Source organism: Callorhinus ursinus, unplaced genomic scaffold (genome assembly GCF_003265705.2).
Source record: "Callorhinus ursinus isolate GAN/ISIS: 27379988/994484 unplaced genomic scaffold, GSC_fseal_2.0 scaffold4, whole genome shotgun sequence".
NCBI classification, from domain to species: domain Eukaryota; kingdom Metazoa; phylum Chordata; class Mammalia; order Carnivora; family Otariidae; genus Callorhinus; species Callorhinus ursinus.
Genome location: NW_027397066.1, coordinates 12,395,099 through 12,404,180, shown reverse-complemented (window position 1 = coordinate 12,404,180; position 9,082 = coordinate 12,395,099).

Sequence of the window (9,082 nt, the reverse complement as noted above, 5' to 3'; positions counted from 1 at the left end):
CTTTGAGGAAGATGCATGTGCAAGTGATTTTTTAAGGGATTGCGTTTCAGAGAAGCAGAACAGGCCTAGGGAGGTAGGGCAGGGCAGGAAAGGCAGACAAGCAAAAGGTAAGAAATGAGGCAATCTGCAGAGAGCAGCGTCAGCCTGATCTTGCACTTAGAGTCTGAGTGTAAGTGATCTCAGTTGTGCCAACCCAAGACAAGAGAGCTGAGCTGAGCCCCTTATACACCTGTGCTGCACAGTCATTAGTTAAGGATCATCCTGGGGGATCTATTGGGAAGGGAATCAAGGGAATGGGAGCCGAGCACCGACATTCACCCTACTCTTGGCAAAGACACAGCTCTGAGTATGGAGCTGGGGTCTGAACCCAGCCAGTGTAGCTCCCGCGTCTACTATTTTAGCCACTATTAGATTTCTCTTTAATGAATAAAGGAAGATAAAAAAGAAGAATGAATACTAACAACTCTGTACCGTGGCCCATCCTGCCTCAGTGCCCCGCACAGTAGCACCTGCTTAGCCCATTATTCTAAGTTCATTAAATTAAAAAGAAATTGTTGAATTAATTGAATCCTACAAAACTAAAGAGCTATGAAGGGGAAAAAAAGACTCCTAATTTATTTATGCAGATTATATGTTTCTGCATCTGCTAGTGTAGAGCCAGCAGACGTAAGCGTTTATTCAAATAGGCCCACATTTTAGAGTTGTTACAATACCTGCAACTTACAAGATGAGCATAATTATCCTATTTTTACAAACTCTAATATGATTTCAATTGATGTCAGTAAGTTTTGATTGAATTTACTGCTGATTAGAGTTGATCATCTCTTTGAACAACAAGAAATTATGTCTCATTCAGTTCGTTAGCAAGACTAGTGTTCAGCTTATGAGCCATAGCACCAATGTTAATTATCAAGGATAATTGATTTCTAATGTGGACATATTAATTACATAGATATAGGAAAATTAAAATATTCTACCCTGCCAATTACTATTATGAAAAATAAACAAGTCGTAGACCATGGACAAGAAAGTTTAGTTTACTCTGCCCTCCTACTTTCCTTCTTTCCAGGGAAAAGAAGGTCCCAATAATGTGGTCAAGACATGGACATACCACAGAGAGAAGCTCCAGTAAACCCCAAGGGAATCCAAAGTGACCCTTGCAGAATAATGGGAGGAAGAAGATGGACATGGGAAGAGAAAATTAAGGCCTCTGTCTCATCTGGAAACTGGAAAGAATGTGCTTTGTGGAGATGGCACATGGGAGAACTCATTCAATCATGCATTTACACAACAAATATTTACCGAGCGCCTACTATGTTTGGACACTGGGGTTAAAGTAGTGACACATGGCTGCCCTGATGAGCCTACAGCTTAAAGGGGTTGTTAGGCATCACCCATGAAAATTTCTAAATACCTCCACAAATCTAAGTACTATAAACAAAAAGTATTGGCTGGTGAGAGAGGGGCTAACAGTGAGACCTTGTTTAGACTGGAAGCGGGGTCATGGAAGTTTTCTCTGAAGGAAGGGTCATTCAGCCTGAGATTCGAAGGGCTAGAGAGGTGGAGAGGGGAGAGGGCAGAAGTGTGAGGGACAGTGGAAAGAGTGGGGTACATTGAACAAAATAAGAAAGAGTCTGAAATGCAAGAACCCGAGTGATGGTGTGAGGTAGTCAGAGGTAGGCTATGCAGAGCAGCACCTTCCAATAGAATTTTCTGGGACAATGGCGATGTTCTATATCTGCACTGCCCAACACAGACATGGCTATTCACTGAAAATGAAGCCAGTGTAATTAAGAAACTAAACTTGAAATTTTAATTTTAATTATATTAAATAGTGACACGTGCCTAGAGGACACCATATTAGGCAGATTAGCAGCCTTTTAAAGGTTTTTTTTTAAAGATTTATTTATTTATTTGAGAGAGGAAAAAAAGAGAAAGAGTACATGAGTAGGGGGAGGGACAGAGGGAAAGAATCTCAAAGCCGACTCCCTGCTGAGCACAGAGCCTGAGGCTGGGCTTGATCTCAAGACCCTTAGATCATGACCTGAGCTGAAATCAGGAGTCCGCCAATCAACTAACTGCAAGCTATCCAGGCAATTAGGAGCCTTTTAGGCCCTGATAAGGATTGCAAATTTTATTTTAAGACCCATGAGAAGCACTGAAGATTTTGTAAGTTCAGGAGTGCCACAGTTCCATATGTATTTTTAAAGATTACTCTGTCCTTAGAGCTAGGAGACTCATTCAAAAGGCCACTCACTTTGGGAAAATAGAAATGGGATTTGTCAGATGCCTCTATCAGCCAAGTGTATCATGTAATATTGTGCACTGTTGATTCAACCTGTTCTTCCAATTCTGTCCATAGTGTTCATAAGGAGTGAATATGACTTAAGTTTAACTATAGTGACCCCAAGGGTAGTGATTCCTAAGTCTGACACAAACTACACAAAGCAGAATATTTTTGTGATGTTCTTTAATCTTGACCCTTCCGACTAAAGACAGGAGACAAGGTCTTGCACATACGTATTAATGCATCATCCTGGAGAATGAAGAACTGCTTTTCAACCTAGGGCTGCATTTTTGAGCCAACAATTGCAGTGGCATGTAAAGAACAGAGAAGACACTTGACTTCCATGCAGATGTGGCCCCACACACCAAGCCTGATCTGAGTCAGAAGGATTAAAAATGCCCTAGTAAAGTGGTTCAGATGATCCAGAATTGAGTCCTCCTGAATTCAAACCTGGCCAGTTTGGGTGGTATCCAGTGCCTTGCAACTGAGCCCAAGAGAGAGGGCTACCCATCTGGGCCACAATTTCGGTACTGCAATTAGGAGAAATAGGCAAGGTCAAGCAGCAACCCAAGGACCCTACTTCTTTTGGAGAACCATTCCTCCCAGCTTTGCTCCAGTTCACAGCTAATAAACCATCATGGCTATGCAACACATACCATGTGTCAGGCACTGTTCTAAGCAGTGGGGGTGATAATAATGTGGACATTGTGACAAACTGAGAATGAGCAAACATTTTATATATATACATGCATACATATTGATATATATATATACAGAGATACGTAGGTAGAGAAAGTGTTTAGTACTTACCTGTATTACATATACATCTTTTCACCTCATTTATTCTATATACATTTATATTTAGTTTTAATGATACCGGTATTATTGCTTTTATCTCAAATCATCTCCATTATCCTCAATAATAATATTGACATTGTAAAAACAAGTGATCAGTTTTCATACACACACAGTGTTTAGTACTTATATGTATGAAATGTATATATATAATACATATATATACTTTTATATGAATGTATATATATCACAATATTCATATTATTATTATCATCATCAACAAGGATAATTGATTTCTAACGTTATCTCCATTTTCAAATATATAACAGATTTGATACAACCGGTTAAATAACTTGTCCAGGGTCATGCAGCTAAGAAGTAGCTCCAGGATCTTTGCTCACCTCCCCAGAGGGCCTCTCTCACAGGTGATGCACAAGTTGGCACATAAACTTAGTATACTGGACACGGTACTTAGGCTGAGGATTGATCATTAACCCAAACTGACCTAATAATTGGACCTTCGCCCATGACCACTAATGGGTCCATATTGCATGGATGTCACCCAAGTTTGGGCCAATCAGAGTATTTCCTGAGAGTTTTTGTCTCTCCAGAGGCTAGCCTGAGAAGATGCAAAGCAAGGATCTGTGGATACCCTGATGCCAGTCTCATATAGAAAACAATGATAGAGAATGATGCCCAAAAGCAGAGAGAAGGAAAATCAAGAGGAAGAAAAAGTAAAAAACAATGGAGTCAAGAGCCATCTGTCTAGTTCCTGAGGTGCCCAGATTTGCCCTTCCTTCCATGCCTGGGTTTCAGCTCTTCCTCTGACTCTGAGAGCAACTTCAGAATCATAGGCTGGCTCTGATCAGGTTCACATCCTTAATAACGCTCATACAGAAGGTGACTCACCAGAAGAGATTTGCACAGATTTCCACCAACATTCGGCAGGCCCAGGGCATGATGCAGAGTGCTGAAAGTAATGTTAATTAAATCTAAGTGTTTTTGTCCCCTGAGGGACTTCAAATACAGTGATTAAAGTTCCCAGGAATCATTCATTCAACAGCTTTAGAACATTTGGATATGATCTGAACTCGGTGAGTTTCTGTCTTCAGCATTTAATTTGAGCAGTTGCCATCAACAGCTCCCAGCAAAGGTGGAAACCATACCTCCATATGCTTTACATTAGCGGTCCATCAGTCTGCATTTTTAGTGGCACTCATTGTCCTCTGAACCTTTGTTCAGTAGGTACCTACTTAATTTTAATCACTGATAATGGCATTTCTATAATTAAGAGGACAGAAATCATCTGGAATAACAAAGGTCAAGATCAGTTATACAGGTAGGGAATAAAGTGCTGAGAAGGATACATTGATTTTCTGCATTTGGGCCAAAGTATGGTTTTTCTCTGAAGGTTGTCTTTCTTCTAACTAAATTATATTTTAATGTCATTATAACTCAGTCCTTCAACATATTTATACTGAACACCTACTATATGTTAGGCCCTATGCCCAGTGTTGGGAGTATAAAGATGAAAGAAGCAACATCACACATTGCTGTCTTCAAGGTGATCCATTTAACGGTGGATTGGAGCACAGCACAAAACAGTGTTGATAGCTTACTCAGTATCTGTAGCTCCTTCCTCCTTCTTAACAGACCCCTGCTATTGTTCAGTTACTCATGGGCCCCAAAACAAGCTGGCCCCATCCCTGGCTTGAGGACTGGGCATGGTGTGTCTAAAGGAATCCCCTTAGCCTTTCCAGTGAGTGATTGGTGCAGGAACCCAGGCCTGACCCAGTCAGCGTGTGGCTTTCCCAATCAGCAAGAATGATTCAGAAGCAGACACATGAACTCAAAGAGATCAATGAGATAAAGAGGGTAGGTAAGTTTGCTGTCTCTCTCTGATCATTGGATATAGTGAAACCATTACAGCCATCATATGTCCAACTTGAAGATGAAGCCGGCACCCAGAGGACAGAAGAATCATAGAGAAACTGAAAAGAAGTCTCCAGATTAAGGCAGCCTTGAAGCCCAGTCAGCTCCCGCCTTCCCAACAGTGAAGGTCTACATTACATATTTCCTCGTAATTTTCAACCAGTTTGAGTTGGTCTCATTCTAATGAATAGAGATAAATGAACAGAAACGTGGGATGCAATGGTGAATATATGCAGAGAGCATGAAAGGAAAACCGAGGAGTGGTGGCAGGAGGTCCCAGTGGGGACAGCCGTTGCACGGGCAGGTTACGGAAAAGACATCAAAGTGGAGCCTTAAAGGATGAATAGGAGCCCAATGGATGAGGGTGGGGGCTAGGGAAGGACAGAATTTCAGATAGAGGGAACAGCCAGAGAGAAAAATAGGAGGAAAATGGCATGAGGTTCAACATTCCTAATGTAGTGTGGAAAGTCTAAAGTGAGGCTGGAGCCAGATCATGAAAGATTTGGACACGGTGAGAAGGAGCTTGGACTTAACCTTGAACAAGGGAAAGCCACTGATAAAAGGGAGGTGGGCCTATCATAGTCAGACTTGCACTTCAGTCAGGTCTCTCTAGCGCCCGTGGAGAGACGCACTGGCAAGAGACAGGTACTTTGTAGCCCATACAGTCTCTGTCACAATCTCTCAGCTCTGTCCTTGTAGTACAAAAGCAGCCAGAGGCCGTATCTAAATTAATGGGTGTGGCCATGTTCCAATAAAACTTTATTTATAAAAATAAGCTGTGGGCTGACTGACAGATTCTTAGCATCTCTTAACCTCATAAGAAAGCACAAATCAAGCAGAATTAGCCCCTGCTCATACCAGTACTGTGACCTCCCACAGCACATAAGGGAATTCGACCTTTCTCTCCCTCCCAGCTCTGAGCAGCCCTGCTTCCCTCACCGACTTCACCTCCTGCCACTTCAGCCCTTGCTGGCTTCACTCAAGCCAGACTGGCCTTCTGCTGCCTCTTGGGTACTTCTAGGTTACTCCCACATTAGGACCTCAGCACTGGCTGCTCCCTCTGTGTGGGATGCTTTTCCCCTAGAACTTGGCATAGCTCACCCCTTTATGTTATGTGTGTTTCTGCTCAAATGTCGCTCCCCAGAGACACCTTTGCTAATCACTCTCTTCAAAATAGCTCCCATTCCTCTTCTATCTTCTAACCCTGATAATGTTTTTCTTCATAGCACTTATTACTGCCTGACATTTATGTTATTTATTTGTTTGTTTACTGGTTTCTTATCTGTTTCTCTCACTGAAATGTAGCTCCATTAGAGCAAATAATTTTGTCTTGCTCACTGTTACATCCCCAGCACCTAGATTATTGCCTGGCACATCACAGACAATAAGTATTTATTAAATGGATGAATGAATAAATTTCTGTCCCCTGTCACCAGAACAACCTATATTATGGGGGCTTTATCAGGAGAGACCAAAGTCTAATTTTGAAACTGTGACCCTCATTTGCTATACAAAGATATTCATGTTTCCCAATTAATGACCTCATCTCTGCTCATGGGCTTTTAACTCCCTATGATAATTCCTGTGCCATCATCCTGGAAAAAATCCGGGATGCTCTTATATCAGGATGCATCATTTGCAATATCCAGAAATATCAAACATCCAAAGTCACCAAATAAGACTGTGGTTACTTTAAGGCCAAAGGGAATTCAAGATGTTATTGTGATAGAGCTGTGACACACAGGGATGGAGACAAGAAGGATGCAGGTCAGGAATGGGTAGAGTACAGATTTAAAGGACAAGTCCAGTGTAGATTGGCCTAATGAGGTTTAAGAATCCCAACATCACCACAAACTGCTTGAGATGAAGGAAAGCACTCCAAGATCATCCAGCCCCCTTGCAACTTTATGTGTGGTCCCAGGACCAGCAGCACTGGATCACCTGGGAGCTTGTTAGCATCCCACAATCTCAGCTCTCAGGTTCTAGACCTCCTGGATCAGATTCTGCTTGTCAGCAAATCCCCAGGCAATTCATGTGCACATTCTGAAGTGTCACGTTAGCCCATTTGCCTGGCAGCTCAACATCCAAGGTCTTTGTTTAGTCTACCAACCTTTATCTTGCTCACAGTTACCATAAAATGTGATTTCCTCCACACTTAAGAGACAAGAAATGTCACAAAGAAATCAAATCCTTAACTTTTTTGGAAAAATCTAAAACCTGGCAACCTTAGGTGTGTGCATTCTACATGGTGCCAACCGGTGGGGAGTAAGCAGTGACTCCCCTTTACCAAGCCCTACAGTCCACACCACACCTACTGTAATCATCAGAGATACTTGTCCAGACACCACAGATATTTCAGTTTCCAACCCCTCATCTAGTCCAGCAATCTCATTTTACAGAAAAGGAGAGCACACTCAGAAGGGTTAAGCATTTGGGCTAAAGATGAGTCCAGTGGACTAAAGAATGAGTCCAATACTCATTCACTTATATTATCCTGCCTGAAAAACAGGTAGCTTTATTGTTCCCTTGAAGATGAGAGAGCTAAAGTACTTTAAAAAAAACTCACTGGCTCTCTTAAAATAAAGAAATAAATAACCCAAATACCCTGATTCTCCAAGGCTGGTAGGGGAGAAAGGGTCTCCCAGTGAAGAAGGGAGGCTGGAGGTAACCCTGCATGACTATACATCCAAGGAAGGACTAGCCCTGAGAAATGGTCCTTCGCTTGGAGATCCACCGAGGACCACTTCACCCCTCCAAAGAAAAGGGAAATCTTGGGAGGCAGAGAAACTTCCTCTGCAAATGGAATTTATCCTTTCACTGACAAGGAGGGGAGATTATGGGGAGACACAGAAGTAAATTGGTGGACCCAGAACATCAGTGATTGACCCAGGCTCATCCAAGTGCCAGAAGTAAAAGCCAGGAATGGAATTCCAAATTCCAAGTCCAGATTAAGCTGCTGCAGCCTAGATCCAAGGGCTATTCTTACTTCTGGATTTATCAAGCTTCTAATTCTCCAATTTCTCACACTCAAAATTAATGATGACAAAAGAAAGATAATAACAAAAACAAGCCATTTGGAATAACAAAACAAGCTGCTCTGATGGGTATTGTGATTCAGAGTTTATCATAGACATTATCTTCTCTGAACATCGCAAGAAGTATGCCCACTCTCCCATTTCACAGATTCAAAAATAACCTGTCCAGACCCACAGAGTAGGTGCGCAGACTGATACTCCAGCTCACATCATCTGACTCTTTTAAAGCATACATTTCCTCAAGCAGGTAAAAACAAGATAACTGAAAAGCAGACTATGGTGTCATATAGATAGCCTGACAAGAATCACTGGAAAGACTATATGCAATGGCCATTCAGTGAAAAGACCAGAAGGCAAGCCCCAACTCTGCTGCTAACAAGCTGTGTGAACTTTCGGTTGTTACTTAACATCTCTGGGCTTCAGTTTCTTTATGGATTAAATAGGGTTAACAACAGCCCTTGCCTCATTCTAGAAGTCAAACAAAATAATGTGTATAAAAATGCTTAGTCCACTGCCTAACACATAAAGGAAATAGTCAATAATTGAGAGCATTTATTTTTACTTCAGTCTGGAAAGAAACATTTCTGAATACAGCACCTAGAAAGACCTTAGAGGTTTGTAAGCCAAAAATTTAGGTACAGAGAAGAAATGGAGAGAGAGAAATCTTATTCCTCTAATCTAGCAAAAAGAGACTCCAGGGAAGCAGAAATTGTGATGTATCAACAGCTTTGAGATTACAATATAAATTAATCAAGGGAATTATTCTTCCTTTCAGAGGATTTAGACTAAGGAGCAATGGCCTGAAGCCACAGAAAGGGAAATTTGGGTTCGATACAGCAAGACAAGAATGTTCTCAGCAGGGAAAGTAATTAGGAAATGAAATAGACTCCCAGGGGTTAGGATGGAAGAATCTGCCCTGGCAGTAATCAAGGAGAAAGGAGGGAGAGGAGAACAAGCAGGAAAGAATTGCAAAATATCCATGGCGGGGGGGGGGGGGGGGGGGGTTTCTACCTCCTTTAAAGAACCCATCCAG